Below are 17,314 nucleotides of genomic sequence, written 5' to 3' on the forward strand. Positions count from 1 at the left end.
CTTGCCCGTCCTTTTCTCTCATCTCTACATATTTCACACACAATTTTAATACATATATAAAATATTCCACAATAAAGATAATAAACAAACATGTAATTTGCAAATTATACTGCCAAGATGTATATGTTAACCACGCAATGTTTATTTTTACATGGATTTTCATCCACGACATTGCGAAGCAATGGAAATTTTTTATAATATAGACGATTAAAGTTTACATATTTTATTTTGATATAAGTTGCATGAAAAAAATAATCAACTCACATGATTTGTGTTTTTTATTGCGTTCAAACATTTAAAAATGTACTTATTTTTATGTAAAAAAAATAAATAAATAAAAAATAATAAATAAATAATAATATAGTATTTTTTTAATGTCCAATATTGAAAAAAAAAAAAAAGGAAGCGAAGCAGTCGTCAGCGGGATTCGAACCTTCGCCGCCGGCGCAAAAAACAATGAACGAGAGCCTTAGTCTTCGCAGCCACGCCGCTCACTCGAAAAGAATCATAGTGTCCTTGCTTATGAGAAACGTAGCTGCGTGACTCTAACTTTGTCTCGTAATTTCTACTAAACAAAGGCCCATTGGCGCAAACGCCTTTAGGGTTTTCGTTAGCTAGCTACAAGCTATCGAACGCACCATGACTCGTTGGAAAAGCGATTTTCCAATTGGCATCATCTCCTTGTTAGATTGCCTATAGACTTATTACAGGGAAGTCCTAGATTTGAAGATAGATTGCCTTCGGGAGGAGATTTCGTGGAAAATTTGAAGGAGAAATTAGAGGAAATCCATTCTGGTGTTAGAGAGCGTATGGCTTTGAAATCGTCGCAAGTGAAAGCTAGATATGATAAGAAAGCTAGAACGATTCTCTTCGAGGAGGGAGAGAGAGTCTGGTTTTATAATCCCAGAAGAAGCAAAGGGAAGGCTCAAAAATTGCAGAGCAACTGGGAAGGGCCTTACTTGGTAGTAAAGAAGTTCAATGATGTAGTTTACTGCATCCAGAGAACTGCTAGGCATAAAAAGAAAGTCGTACACGCGGATAGATTAGCTCCTTTTATTGAGAGAACTTAACTTAAGATTATTAGAGTAGATTGGAGCCCGGAAATGTCTATCGTTTAGTAGAGTCAAAGGGAAATCTTATTGATTAGATTTAGAGAGAATTAATTACTGCGTAATTTTTCGTCTTATTTTTCAGAGTCTGATCTGATTCCCGATTCCTGAGTCGTAAAGAGGTTTTGCTTCGGGGGAAAGTTTCTTGGAGATGGCGGATGAGACGTTTATCGAGCTGAGCCTTCCAGGAAGAGGGAAGTTTTCGTCTTCGTTTCACTCTAAGAAGACTGCCTCGCCCGCGGTTTTTGATCCGTGGTTTTCCCGCGGGACTTCGGGCAAATGCCGAGGCGGGGACTTGGGGAGTCCACGAGGGACGACGAGTCCACGGAAGCTACCCCCCCCCCCCTTGTCTGAAGTTTTCTGGAGTTCGCAGGGAGACGCGTTCAGGACGCGACGGAAAGAACATCGGTCGATTGGATTCCAACGGCGGATCGCTCGGTAACCTGAGGCAGCAGCCCAGAGTAGAGCAGAATGGTTCGCCGGAACCCTGGAGTCGACGTTTGGCTGTCGGTCGATTGGGACCAGGAGTCGCTCGGTAACCTGTGACAGCAGTCCAGGGTAGAGCAGGAAGGCTCGTCGGTGCCCTGGAATCGACGTGGATGTGCGATTGGATCCGAAATGGCGGATGGTTCGAAAACCTGCGGCAGGAGCCCAGGATGGAACAAAGAAATTCGTCGGGATCCTGGAGTCGACATCGGAGTTTTACGGCAGCGTTGGATAGCCCTCTCTGATTGTCGGGACGACAATCTTGAAGAAGGGGGGCAGTGTTACGTCCCTGGTTTTCTTCCCCTGAGCGCCTTCATTTCATCCCCCGAGTATCATCGCTAGGAGGGTTGTTTATTAACAACCGGGTGCGGATGTTTTTCCGGCGCCATATTTAGATTTGGTCTAGCCGATGCATCGAGCGGACGCTACGAGACCTGATAACTATTCTTTTTCGCATTCTGAATGCATATATTATTATATTTCGTCACATTCGTGTATTGGATCATTTTATTAAAGATCCTTTCTTCCTTACGCGTGTTAATTCATTTCGTGCGCGTGTGAGAGTGAGTGAGTGCGAGAGACGTCCTTTTGCGAGATATTGCAAAGGTCACCCCGAGGACGTAACAATATATATATGTATTATATTATATAGATTTTATGTAGACTTTAACTTTACCCAGTTTCTTCAAAGGATATTTAGTTTAATTTTTACTTGTACTTGGTATTGCACTTGTTTCCATTTCCTTTACTCTTTTGGAATCTACGTCACAGTCATTAGAAATAGTTATTTCTAATGGTCGCTTTGCTTGCTTTTTTATTTCCCTAAAACATTTAAAACCACAAAATTAAAGTTGTTATATGTTATAAAACATAATAAGAACCACTAAATATATTATCCTATATGTTAGCAGCCACATTGGCATTTTTAACTTTAACTAATGAGCGCTCCGTTTTATTTTTATATGTTGAAAAAATCATATTAAAGTTAAAAGGTACATGATTTCAAAACGCCATCTGAGGCCTTTGATATATCGCCGCCGACTCCGGGAGGCTGCCTCTCACAGGTGGGCCCTACGCAAGATGGACCAGGACGCGTTCCTGTCCACAGTTGAGGCTGTCCTCATGATCGATGGCGAGGACATGAAGGGGGACCTGGACGAACATCGGGCATGGCTGCAAGACACGATTGAAAAAGCGTGCAACGCAGCCATGCCCAAAGTGACGGCCAGGTCCCCACGGAAGGCATATTGGTGGTCGGAGGAAATCGCCGAGGCCCGGCGATCCTCCGACCACGCAAGAAGGCACCTTCGGCGAAGGAAGCGGTCCGCGCAGACAGATCCCGAGAGCTACGAGGACGCGTGGGACGCGTACCGTCACAGACGGGACGCCCTACGCGTCCTCATAAGGAAGTCAAAAGCCCGGACATGGAAGGAGTTGCTCTCTTCCCTAGATGAGGACCCGTGGGGGCGCCCATACCGGAGTCTTGAACAAACTGCGGGGCGGGACGCCTCCGATGACGGAATCTCTCGATCCCCAGTTCGTTAGTCGAGTTGTCGACGCACTATTCCCGCGCAGACAGGAAGAGGTGGACCCGATTCCTGCGCGGGAGTGGGAGTGGGACGATGAGACTATGGGGGTCACGGGAGGAGAGCTCAAAGACGCCGTTAGGAAAATAAAAAAGGGGAAAGCCCCCGGTCCTGACGGCGTCCACGGAAAGGCCTGGGCTTTAGCCCATCGGGGTCTTGCCAAGCCCATGCGGCACTTATACAATGAGTGCTTCCGCATGGGCCGATTCCCACGAGAGTGGAAGGAGGCTAACATCGTCCTCCTTCCCAAGCCGGGGGATTCCCCCTCGGCCTAGAGACCAATCTGCCTTTTGGACGAGGCGGGCAAAATCCTCGAAATGATTATTGCCGATCGCCTCGTCCATCATTTGTCCCGGGAGGGTCCCAATCTTAACAACGATCAATACGGTTTCCGCGCCGGGCGGTCGACCATTGACGCGATCTTGCGCGTCCGCTCGATCGCGGAGGCCGTAACGAGAGGGGGCGGGGTGTTATTAGCGGTATCGTTGGATATCTCCAACGCGTTTAACACCCTGCCCTGGAGCCGGGTCGGGGAGGCCCTAACATACCATAGGGTACCCCCGTACCTGGTCACAATCCTCGGGGACTACTTCCGGGATAGGCTTACACGGACGGTAATGCCGAAGAGCGACACATAAGAATGACATGCGGGGTTCCACAAGGGTCAATGCTAGGACCCCTAATGTGGAACCTCGCATACGTCGTTCTTCGGACGGCCCTGCCCCCCGGCTGTCACGCAGTCTGCTACGCAGACGACACAATCGTGATGGCCGGGGGATCCTCGTGGGAAGAGACGACTGCGCGAGCCAACCTTGCGGTGGCTCGTGCCGTGCGGCTCATAAGTCAGATTGGGCTCAGGGTGGCGCCCCAGAAAACGGAGGCCGTTTTTATGCATAACGGCCGCCGTGGAGCGCCGCCAAGAGCCCAAATCTACGTGGAGGACACCCCTGTGGAGGTGGGGACCCAAATTAAATACTTGGGTCTCCACCTCGATGACAAGTGGAGCTTCGGCGAGCATTTCCGTCGCATAGCCCCGAGAGTAGAGCGGGCTGCGATGGCACTTAGCCGATTGCTGCCCAATCTCGGGGGCCCAGACGGGAATGTTCGCCGCTTGTACGCCGGCACCGTCCACTCGATGCTTCTGTACGGTGCCCCAGTATGGGCGGAGAGACTGGACGCCACCCGCAGAGCAAAAGATGCTTTGCATCAGCTGCAAAAGCGGGTGGCGAACAGAGTCTGCCGGGGGTACCGTACGGTAAGTTGGACGGCTGTGGGGGTGCTCTCTGGAGTATCCCCCGTTGCTCGCCCACATGTACGCCGATGTCTATCGGCGTACACGGGAGTATCAGCGGGCGGGCATTCCAGTCACGGACGGTGTCCGGCGGGCCCTACGGGTCCACACACGGCGGGCGCTGATCCGGGAGTGGGGCGAAAGATTACTCGACCCACGATTACCCGGTCAGCGCACCGTCGGGGCCATCTTGCCCTGTCTAGAAGAATGGCTAGACAGGGCACGCGGGGGTGTCACATATCATATGACCCAGGTGCTCACAGGCCACGGCTGTTTTGGCGAGTACCTGGGTCGTATACAGAAGGAGCGCACGGCACGATGCCACCATTGCAACCACGAGCTGGACTCCGCCCAGCACACACTAGCGGAATGTGCTGCCTGGGCGGACGAAAGATCAGAGCTCGTGGCGACAATTGGGACGGATCTGTCACTGCCCGCAGTAATACGGGCAGTGACAGACAATGATGATGGATGGAAGGCGTTCTCCTCCTTCTGCAGCAACGTCATGCAGAAGGAGGAGGCGGAGAGAGAGCGAGAGAGGACGGGTAGGAGACAGAGAGTGATGGAGGGGCGAGAGAGCAGCGAGGATGAGGAGTGGAGCTTAAGGAGGAAGACGAGGAGGATGACAAGGAGGAGACAGTCGGGGGCGTTCCCCCCCTGCGTCCTTGGCCGTGGGCTCAACTGCGGTCAGGGTGCGGCGGGGGGGGCGTCCCTTAACACCCGCATCCATTCAGGATGCGGGATGAGGTCATCCCCCGGGGGGGAGACGGAGACACTTAAGTCTCCAGATCCCCCCGGTGATCTCTCGGGAAATCGGGGGTTGGGCTAAGGTGGCCGCGCCTTAGGGCGCGGTCTCCTCTCCCCGGCCCCCGAACGGGCAACCCCCTCGGTTGTCGCCGAGGCCTAACCCCCAGAGAGGCGGTGGGAGCGGCAACCGGTGGGGCCTGGGGGGGCGGGCGCGCTCGGGGGTCGGGGCTTCGGGCCCGGCACCCGGGTAGGCGCGCGCCTCCCCTCACGGACGAGATGCAGCGAAGGGAGCCCTCGTACCGGGAGCCTAGTGCACCGGGCTCTCCCGCTGTAGAGATGACCTCTTTCCTTCTGAGGGGGGTCATCTGAAGCGGGCCTCCAGGGCTGACCGCCGAATCCGCGTCCCCTTCGGGGAGCGGAGGGAGCGACAGCCCTGGTGGCGGGGGGCCGCGGCTCGACCGGGAATACTCGAGCCGCGACCCCGCCCCCCAAACTCTCTGGGAGGGCGCAGCGTGAGGTTGGTGTCGCCCTGCGTTGCAACCGCGGAGTCCGCACGATGGCGGAGGGGAAGGCTGCTCCTGCGGTCTTCCCCCGAGACGGAAAGGCGAGGGGACGCGGAGTCGGCATGGGCAACCAGCATCCTCCGCGCTCCCTACCTAAACACCCGGGAAGGACACCCGCTGTGGTTTTAGTGCGGTCCCCTTCTGTGCCTCGCCACAGGGAAACTCCGGTTCTCCCTGGGGCGAGGAGAAGGAATCCCACATAACCCTTGCTCTCTACCCGGGGGGCAAGGGTACCTTCTGAAGGTTTCCACAGCGAGAAAAAAAAGAAAAAAGGCCTTTGATATATAAGATTTTTATATATAATATAATAATAACAAAAGAGAAAATAAAACATAACATACGTTTCATCTTTACAGGAGAATATTCTGTTAGCTCTAACAAGCAACTGGTCTTCTAAAATTTTATCGTTAATGTTAGTTCTTAATGGAGATAAAATATATCTCAGTCCAGAAAACAGTCGTTCTACACTAACTTGAGTTGCAGGTACAGATAGGACAACAATTGCTAATTTATATAATTCAGGTTGATACTTTCTCTTTTCTTCCAAAAACTGTAATATATTTGTTTATCTACTAATTCTCTCTCTCTCTCTCTCTCTCTTTTGTTCGATATCATGTTTCAAGTCGTCGTAACTGAAGATACGAATCCTGTTTTTTCGATGATAACAAATATGAATTTGTTATATCACGTTGTCGTTCTTTTAATTTGAGGTTTTCTAATTCGTCATGTGGAATCTGTTCCGCTTGAGGTCGAAGGAGAATTTCTATCATTTAAGTCAAATTTTCATCGCAATTTTGTATCGATAGCATTTTGATCCAAACATGTTTTAAATGATTTTTAGCTCTCTCTATTTGTGCTTTCTCTAGCAAGATTTTATATCTGGGATCCATGAAAACAGCTGATAATAATACATCATTATAATAGATAAAATAGATGTACACTGAACTCGAGTTGAGCTCCGTTATATTTTCTCTAATTGTAAATTGTCAATTCGGCTCACAGAGACCGTACAAGTTACGCGCTATCGTCAGACTGACTGACTTCGAGAGTGGTATCGACCACGAGGCCCTCGATCCTCACCTACTTGTCACGATTCCTAGTGTGTGAACCAATCAAATCTAAGACTCGAAGTATATGCCCATATAAGGCAATGAACAGCTCTATTTACATCTAACACGCGGGAAGCGAGCCAATGTATGTGAGAAGTCGAGAGAGCCTCTCGTGGTGGCAAAGTCACCCTCGGTTTCAAAACAACCGTAGGAGATCCTGCTAATTATAAATTAATAGTTATAAATCCTTTTTGCTCCGAATAATTATTCCGCAACAATCATTATTCAGTAGATTTTGTCCTCTAGATTTTGTTCTCGTGATTTGCTCTAAAATGAGTGCAGCAAAAGAATTATGTACTGCTTTTGTTGCTATTTTTATTCCATACCAAGTGCCAAAAAATTCACTGAGAGTTAATTGCTCTGCTTGCAGTTTCTTTGTACCAATTTTTTATGGTTGTAGTGTTGCACATATTTCTTTAATTTTCATCCATTCATCAACCTTTAATGTCGTAAAATTTTAAAGATCCTGCTAATTATAAATTAATAGTTATAAACTCCTTTTTGCTCCGAATAATTATTCCGCAACATACCACCCGCCTCGTTCATATTTGATGGACGATGGTTACATACCAATATCAAAAGGACTCCATCGTGAATGCGCAAAGCGTTTTTTTTTTTTTTTTTTTTTTTTTTTTATGACCACGCAGTACTCTTTCCACATAACCATCTCATCCCTTATATTACAAACTTATCATCTAACTATCTTATAGTATAACTAACGGAACACACAACTCACTTATCGGGTAACTAGGATCTGGTATAACTGATTACGCTAACCATTAAGGTTTACAGACGACTCAACGGGCAGTTTACACAATTGAGATATTGGCCGTTTAAAAACGGACTTGGCCGTTTTAATGGTGACTACACGAACCAAATTATCTTCACCCGGGTAGCACTGAAGTACACGTCCCATTTCCCACTTGGTAGGTGGTAGATTAGGACGTCGCAGTAAGACGAGATCTCCGGTTTGAAGGTTGGGTCGACTGGACCTCCATTTTGAACGTTGCTGTAGGGAATTGAGATAGTCCGACGACCAGACCTTCCAAAACCTTTCAGTGATTTGTTGAATCGCCTGCCACCTCGAAAGTCTATTTGTATTTAGATCTCCTACTCTAGGAGACGGCACCGCCTTCAGGTGAGACCCGACGAGGAAGTGACCAGGAGTTAAAGCATCGAAGCTCTCGGGATCGTCAAACAATGGAGCGATAGGTCGAGAATTGAGAGCGCACTCGATGTTGCAGAGCAGAGTAGCTAATTCTTCAAAAGTAGGGATAAATTCCCCGACGGTTCTCTTTAGATGATGCTTTACACTCTTAACACCTGCCTCCCAGAGTCCTCCAAATTGAGGTGCTGCCGGGGGATAAAGTGCCAAGCAATCTCCTCTGAGGCGAAATGATTTTGTAAATCTGTGTCACTTAGGAGCTCTCGTATCCTCCAGGTCAATTCCCTGTCGGCTCCCTGGAAGTTCGTGCCATTGTCGCTGTATACCGCCGCTGGAAGGCCTCGGCGGGCCGTAAACCTGTCAAAGGTAGCGAGAAATCCATTAGTGGAATAATCATTTGCCACTTCAAGGTGTATCGCACGCGTGGACAAACAGATAAACAAGACACAATATGCTTTATGCGTTTTGATGTCTCTACCCTTAGAAGTTTTAATGAAAAAGGGTCCCGCATAATCAACGCCGGTCTGCGCGAAAGGCTTGGCCGGTTTAACGCGTGTAGTAGGTAGGTCTCCCATTGTTGATATGATAGAGAGGCCTTTTGACGGACGCACGTGACGCATTTCGAAATACACACTCTAACAAGGTTTCGAGCGCGCAAAATCCAATATTGTTGTCTCAGAATTCGCAACGTTAGCTGTGTTCCTCCATGTAAGGCCCGGAGATGCATGTGTTGTACAATCAGCTCTGCAAGTCTGCATCTGGGAAGGATGATAGGAAACTATTCGTCGTCCTTTAGCTCGGAGTGTCGCAATCGGCCTCCCACCCGTAAGATACCGTCACTGTCCAAGAAAGGAGTCAAGGCTAGTAGAGCGCTACTCGTCTTCATGGTTTTGCCGCTTGTAAGGGTTTGAACTTCGGTCTGGAAGTGTGCTTGCTGGGTTTCCCTTACCCAGAACAGCTTGGCTTGTGTGATCTCTTGTGCCGCTAGGTGCCGTGCCTGGGAAGCAATTGCTCTTCCACGGGCCTTAGAGGTGAATCTATAAACATAAGCCGTGATGCGCAAAAGCTTACCCCACGAGGAGACCTTTTCGGGCAGGTCCCACGTTGTCCTTGGTTGACTCACGTGAGTAGAAATCGTTCTTCGTTCTTCCGCTGATGTTTCGTCGCGGCTTTGGTGTTTACTGGTGGGCCACTCCGTCTGACCTTGCTTCAACCATGGCGGTCCCTGCCACCACAGTTCGTGCGAGATGAGGGCAGCCGCCGTGATACCTCTAGACGCGCAGTCTGCAGGATTTTCCGTGGTGGGCACGTGACTCCAGGTCGAACCCGGCAACCCTGTCTGCACCTCTGACACCCGATTCGCTACAAACGTTTTCCATCGCGTAGGGGTGGATTGCAGCCAGGCGAGTACGACCGTTGAGTCGGTCCAGCAATATACTGGCATCTGTGTAAACCTCATGGACTTGCACACGAACTCGAGTGCTCGCGTGAGCAAGACAGCTGCACAAAGTTCTAATCGTGGTATGCTCTGCACTTTTAGCGGTGCAACCCTGGTTTTCGAATATATTAGCGAAGTCTGTACTTGACTTAATATAGATTCTACCCGTAAGTAAACCACAGCAGCATATGCACAGTTCGAGGCATCCGCGAAGCCTTGTAATTCTATTCGTTGAGATTCGCTGCCCTGACCCGTCCAGCGCGGAAGGGTGATTCCATTTAGGGCCATTAATTGCGTTTGATAAGACAGACCATGACTGAGAAGCTCTCCCATTAACGGATCGTCCCACTCCAATTTTTGCAACCAAAGTGTTTGCATGAGAATTTTAGCAGTAACGGTCACGGGCGCCACCCATCCCAATGGGTCGAAGACGCGCGCTAACAAGGATAGGAAGGAACACTTGGTAAATTGGGTGACTGGAGCTACTTGTGTAGTCACCTTGAAGGAGTCAGAGGCAGGGCTCCACGTAATACCGAGCACTTTAAGGGTCGAATCTTCCTTCAAATACTTATCCGTAGCCAATCCGTGATCTGATTCGGGAAGGTCGGTCAGTAGGCGAGAATCATTACTGGCCCATTTGCGTGGGCGGAAGCCACCCGCCCTGAGCAACTGGATGAGCTGCTCTCGAGTTTGCCGTAGAAGCACGATATCTTCTGCACCGAAAAGTATATCGTCTACGTAGACGTCTTCCTCGAGTATTGGCACAGCTAAGGGGTATTTCGCTTTTTCATCTCTGGCGAGTTGTTTTAATACACGATTAGCTAAAAACGGAGCGGACGCAGTTCCATATGTCACCGTTGTCAATCGAAATGTTACTAATTCAGAGTGAGGGCTCTCGCGCCAATAGATCCGTTGGTAATCAGTATCAGAAGGGTGAACACGTATCTGCCTAAACATCTTCTCGATGTCGGCAGTGTACACGAATTTATGCGAGCGCCATTTCATAATCAACGAAAAGAGATCCGTTTGTAGTTTCGGACCGACTAATAAATGTTCGTTCAACGAAGTATTGTTAGAGGAAGCTAAAGACTCATTAAAAACTACTCGAACCTTTGTCGTTTGACTGTCCTCCTTGGTAGTCGCGTGATGGGGTAGATATACCGTTTGCATTGGAGCGGCCTCGTTACGATTGACTCTCTCCATATGGCCGAGCTCCTCATACTCGTGCATGAACGCGGAATATGTCCTGGCTAAGGTGGGCTGTCGTAAGAGTCGACTTTCGTTGGAGAAAATGCGCTTGACGACGAGTTTCGTATCGCCGATAGGAATAGGAGGCGGGGTTTTGAATGGCAAGCTAACGATATATCGACCGTCCGATTGTCGTGAATGTGTACTAACGAAGTGTGCCTCACATTGTGCCTCTTCATCGGACAGTAGAGTCTGTATAGGAATTTCCTCAAGTTCCCAAAATCTACGTATCGCGTCATGAAGATCCCTCGCTAGGACATGATTAACGTTGATCCGATATTTAGTGGCCTCTCGCTGAGTGTTGGTTAGAGGACCCGAAATTATCCAACCGAATATTGTACGTTGGGCCGTGGGGTAGCCGGACGCGCCTTTTATTAAACCGTCAAGTAAAATTGATTCGAAATAGTCTGCATCAATTAACAGTTCGATCCTCTGCTTACTGGAGGGATTTGGGTCCGCCAAGGTGAGGTTCTCTAATAGTTCCTTCTTAGTAACGATAGGATCAGATAGGGGTACGTATGCGGTGAGGTTATTCATTACTAACGCGTTGATAGGTAATATAGGTCCCTTGCGTGAACATGGTTCAATACTGAGTTTAGCGACGGTCTTCACGGTTCCTGCCTGAGTCCCGCCGACGCCCGAAACTGCAACAGAGACGGGCTCTCTTTCTGCTTGAATTAGCTGCGCGACTGATTCTGATACAAAAGTAGCCTGTGAACCCTGGTCTAGTAATGCCCGCACGCGCACGGAGCGACCCGTGTTGCTCCGTAGCAGAACCAAGGCTGTCGGTAATAGAGTAGATTTAACGGATTAATGAGAAAAGTTATTACTCACGATACTCTCCCCAACCCCGAGCTGGGTCTCTGTCGAATTAACAATAGACGGGTGGCAGGAAGGTTTGTCAGAAGTACTGGATAGAGGAGAGGCGTCACTTTTGACTGTCGGTTGCTCGCGATGAATCAATGAATGGTGTCGTTGTTTACAAAGAGTGCATACATTTTTACTTTTGCATTCACGTGGGAAGTGCCTCTTGCGCAAGCAATTAAAACAGCACTTATGGTGTTTCAACAGCTCAACACGTTGGGCCACCGATAACTTGAAGAACGTCTTACATTGGTGCAATGGGTGGTTACCCTCGTATCCCACACAAACACTTTGGTTGGAGGAAATCTGATGGGTCTTCACGTTACCTGATTTTACGCTCTTTTTGTTCTCGGATCTAATGTTAGAACTACCAGGAGTTATCGCTTCAAGCGCGCGGATTCTAGAGGTGAGAAATGTATCGAGTTTCGCCAAAGACGGATCGCTACATCGTCTCCCAGTGTGAGCTCCCACTCGCGCCTAGTCATCTTATCGAGTTTTGAGACTATGATGAAGACCATCAAGTCTTCCCATTGGTCAACCGGTCTTTTCAGATTTAATAACGCGATATAAATGTCATTTGATTTATCGCGCAAAGTCTTTAAATCACCAAGCGCGAGTGTACCCACACTAGGAAGATCCACAAACGCCTGCAAATGTGCATTTACGATCGCGCACGGATTATCGAATCGCTTTTTTAACAGCTCCCACGCAGCGGCGTAATTTGCATCCGTGACCTGCGTGTTAGTTAAAAGTAAACTGGCCTCTCCCGTCAAATTAGCTTTAAGGTAATGTAATTTTTGGACATTAGATAAATCAGACCGACTCGAAACCAGTGACTCGAAGATGTCGCGGAAATTCTCCCATTTGGTAATCTCTCCCGCGAACTTGGGAATATCGATTCTGGGCAGGTGTACTGTTGCAATTCGAGATTCGTGGGAGCTGTTAGACACGTCTAAATTGGATTGAACGTTACTCGGTTGTAATCGCTCGAGATGTTCGGACAAAGTATCTAGCACTTCTTCCACAGTATCGCCTATTAATAAAAACTTATCTTTAATAAAGTAGTCCTGTTGTTTCCGACCCGTATCATCCATGAGGGCACAAAGCTTCGCATGCTGTAACTGGCAGGTGCTCCAGTAGGTCTTGAGGCTGTCGATGCGATTCCTCATGCGGCAGTCCTCCTCGTCTTTGGAAGTTTATGGAAGTTGACTAATATCCGCTGTATCAACGTGAGTGTAGTGTCCTGTCCCTCCAATAATCCTTCAGGTGTATCCCCATCGAGTGTGGAATCCATCGTATTAATTTACGTGAGTTAACAATTAAGTGTAACTACAGTCAAAGTTACCGTAATTCCTGGAAGTCACGTGAATGATAGGGCACTTAGATCCTTCTCAGTGCAGTTATTATAATCCCCCGTACTGGCCGTACACGCAATTGATGCATAAAGTACGGCGTTTTCACTCAAAACCTGAGGTTGTAATCCAGTCAATGTGAGCGAGCGAGAGCGTGCGATATTAGATAAGGATCATACTACTCCGCGTCGCGGGAACCGTGCGCGCATAAAGTAGGCGCAATCAGCGTGTGGTGGGAGAATGGAGACACCCCCTTGATATTAAGAGTGATCGCGGCTCAATACCTGGCGCTTCGATCTGACGGTTTCCGGGTTAAGAAGTGAGAAGGCGCGCTCTTTCTCTCCGCGCGAATGAGTGAGAGAGAGAAAGGGAGATGGCTCTCTTTCAAGCTTAATGAGTCCGAGTATCGAGTCTGACGACTAATTATTGTAGCGGAGGCGATAACACTAGTCGGTTTACATGGTATCGTCCTCGCATACATTCGGAGTAACACTTCACTGTGGTCCGGCGTATACACTCTCTCCGTGTACAACCATTCCAATTATTGATATTAGAGGAAGGTCACAACGTGTCCACTGGAGTGTCGTGACGTTCAACTCCTCTCGTTTGTTCGCGATCCGGCTCGAAGGACCAAATTTATGTTAAGTACAGTCATAAGTTATTCAAAGAAGTTTTACCGGAACTATTTGCGACAGCTTTCGACGTCGAGAGACGTAGGAACAATAACGAGAGGAGGAAAGAAAAATAGATGTACACTGAACTCGAGTTGAGCTCCGTTATATTTTCTCTAATTGTAAATTGTCAATTCGGCTCACAGAGACCGTACAAGTTACGCGCTATCGTCAGACTGACTGACTTCGGGGGTGATATCGACCACGAGGCCCTCGATCCTCACCTACTTGTCACGATTCCTAGTGTGTGAACCAATCAAATCTAAGACTCGAAGTATATGTCCATATAAGGCAATGAACAGCTCTATTTACATCTAACACGCGGGAAGCGAGCCAATGTATGTGAGAAGTCGAGAGAGTCTCTCGTGGTGGTAAAGTCACCCTCGGTTTCAAAACAACCGTAGGAGATCCTGCTAATTATAAATTAATAGTTATAAATCCTTTTTGCTCCGAATAATTATTCCGCAACAATCATTATTCAGTAGATTTTGTCCTCTAGATTTTGTTCTCGTGATTTGCTCTAAAATGAGTGCAGCAAAAGAATTATGTACTGCTTTTGTTGCTATTTTTATTTCATACCAAGTGCCAAAAAATTCACTGAGAGTTAATTGCTCTGCTTGCAGTTTCTTTGTACCAATTTTTTATGGTTGTAGTGTTGCACATATTTCTTTAATTTTCATCCATTCATCAACCTTTAATGTCGTAAAATTTTGAAATTTTGTGACCGATAGTTCTTCACAATAATCTTTTAACAATAATAAACTTTCAAGCATATTTACAGTAGAGCACCAACGGGTTGGACAGTCAATTATAGGTTTCTTTAAATTTTGTTTCTTTATTAAATATATAAACGTTTGTTCTAAGCTTTTTTATTACATTTCTGGCTTTTGATATTAAACATGATACAGCTTTTGTTTTTTTAAACGCATCATCTATTGCAAGTTGTAATGTGTGAGCTGCACATCTAATTCCTACAATTTTTGATATTGGATATTAACATTATTAACTATTAACTATGTAGAATATGACAAAAAAGATATAAAGTTTTTACTTACTTATCGGAATAAAATTATTTTAAAAGATTTTGTAAGGATTAAAAAAACATGAAATGTAAGTATTTAATAGACGATCATTTTTTTGAACAATTAAAATTTTAAATAATAATTATTATTTTAAAAATGTGTTACCTGTTAAAATGTTGCTTTGAAAATTAAGTTCTATATCGCCAGTTTCTATTTCTTCGAGAACGTTTAAATCACAATCTGTTTTATCATGTTCGCTATCATCTTCATTTTCATTTAATTCTAAATGTGTATTGAAATTATCATCATAATTTTTTTCATCTTCTTTTAGAATTTCTACATTACAATTACAATCTCCACATTCCGAAGATAATATCCGTACTGCTTTTAACATATTTGCACCGTTATCCGTGGTTATAGTATATATTTGATCCAATGATATATTGAATGACAAACAAACATTTTTAATAATTGTTCTTAAATATTCACCTGCAAGATTAAAAATCTGAGAATATAAAAGTTGAAAATCTAAATGATTATAAAAAAAATAAAAGAATATAAAATTAGAACATATATATATATATAAATTATCTGTGTTTTTCTTTTAGTTCCTTTAGTGCCAGAGTTCTTAATATAATTTTTGCATTTTTGATGTATTGTATATTAATTCCTAAAAATGATCTATCTAATCTAGTAACGGCATCAACTTTAATCGAAATCAGATTATTCTGTATTTCTTCAGATATTTCTTTCCTTATTTTAGTAGCTTCTTTCAAAAGAAAAAATTTTCTTTTGTATCGATTCAGATGAAATAGAAAACTTTTGTTTATATTTGTCTTCTATCGCGCACTTAATTGGATTTATAATTTTTTGAAATCCAGAATCGTTCAAAATACTAAATGGTCTTCCATTAACCGTGACCAATTCTACACAATTATTTTCGAGATCCGTTTTAGTAGCTTGCAATTTTATCATTTTCATTTCAGTTAATTGCTGTTGTTTTTCTTGGCTTTTTTGTAACATAATTCTGTTTTCCTTGCATGTACTTGAAACTTCGATAAAATCATTTTCTTTAAATTCGTGGGAACGTATTAAATGTTTTTTTAAATTTGTTCCATGCTTACCCTTAAAAAATATGAATTTTAAATTTTACAATAAGAAATAAATGAGGCATATTAATTATTAATTAACGATAATTTTTAAGGTTATGTGTAAGAAAATCGGCTAAAAAATTAATATATACTTAACTAATATATATTATAATATATATATATATATATATATATATATGTATATATTGTTGCGCCCCTTCGGATCTGCATCCTCATTCTCAGATCTACATTTCAAGATCATCCCCTATATGTTTCCGGGAGATCGTCGTCAAGAGGGTTGTTGATAAACAACCCCCGGGTTACTTTTGTTTTCCTTCGCCATGTCAGTCTTGGTCTAGCTGTCATACCGTTTTGACGTTACGAGACCTCTGACTAATTTCCCAATATTAATTGTACTTCTTCTATTTGTATCTCAAAGGGTCGTTACTCCATTAAACACCAATCTGTTCACAACCGTAGCTTGATTTATTTCGCGCGCGAGTGAGAGTGCTTGTGTGAGTGAGATATCTCGGGAGGATTGCACGAGGCGTCCGGGAGACGCAACAATATATTATAATATATATTAAACAGATTAAACTAATATATATTTATAAATTAAGAAATATTTTTATCGGCTCTCAGTATTTAATAACTAAATGTGATTCTTAAATTCGGCCTAAGAGCCAAGCACGAAAATTAATTCTAATTTTTCGATAAAAATATTTCTTAATTTAGATTTGCATCTCGGCCGAATTCATGGCGCTATTTACTAACATCCACTATAAGACAAATGAAAAATATAGGATCGAAAGGGTCTGAAGCTTAGTGATAAGAGCAGTCGCCCGGCAAGCGAAAGACGCGGGTTCAATTCCCGCTTCAGCGACTTTTCGGACCTATATTTTTCTCGCCTATTTTCCCGTTGTAAAAATTCGAGGATTATTAATTTGATGGAACTTAGTAATCTCAAACCAAGAGATACCGTTCCGAAAAATTAGAATTAATTTTCGTGCTTGGCTCTTAGGCCAAATTTAAGAATCACATTTAGTTAATATATTTATAATTTATAACATAACCTACCTTTAGTAATGATTCACAAAAGATACATTTTGAAACATCTTTCACTTTATCATAGATAAAATTTTTATGAACTTTGCTTGTACATTTTCTGCCCATGATTATAAATAAAAATAAACACAGTAATAGAAATCTTTTGATACTAAAGTTTTAACTGTTGAGTTCTGACGTTCTGACTTCTACGCGTTTTTTATTAGTTATTAGCTCATTACGACTGAACATGTGAAGACCTAACCTGTGATGCCAGTTTCGAGACTATTCGAGATGCTGCCCGCTGCCAGTGCTGCCACACTACCAAAATGTGTGGAAAGGGAAGGGGTAACGCGCATAAGGAAGAAGCCGTTTATGTATGCGCTCGGCACACAAGGCTTATCTCGAATGTTGAACACAATATAAACTAGAAACTAGAAACCGAAAAGAAACCTAAAAAAACCGAAAATCGAAAAAATATTTTATTGATTCGATATCGGTTTCGGTATTTTAGACAATCCAAAATTT

The 17,314-nt window shown here is 44.9% G+C and overlaps 1 pseudogene; it reads right to left on the reverse strand.

Moving 5' to 3' along the window:
* Positions 1-3,860: 3,860 nt before the first annotated feature.
* LOC145947822 (uncharacterized) lies at positions 3,861-16,915 on the reverse strand (annotated as a pseudogene).
* Positions 16,916-17,314: the final 399 nt, after the last annotated feature.

The sequence above is a fragment of the Prenolepis imparis genome, unplaced genomic scaffold, assembly GCF_030444845.1.
Source record: "Prenolepis imparis isolate NDT839.2.m4 unplaced genomic scaffold, iyPreImpa1.0 SCAF_156, whole genome shotgun sequence".
In the NCBI taxonomy this organism is placed as follows: Eukaryota; Metazoa; Arthropoda; class Insecta; order Hymenoptera; family Formicidae; genus Prenolepis; species Prenolepis imparis.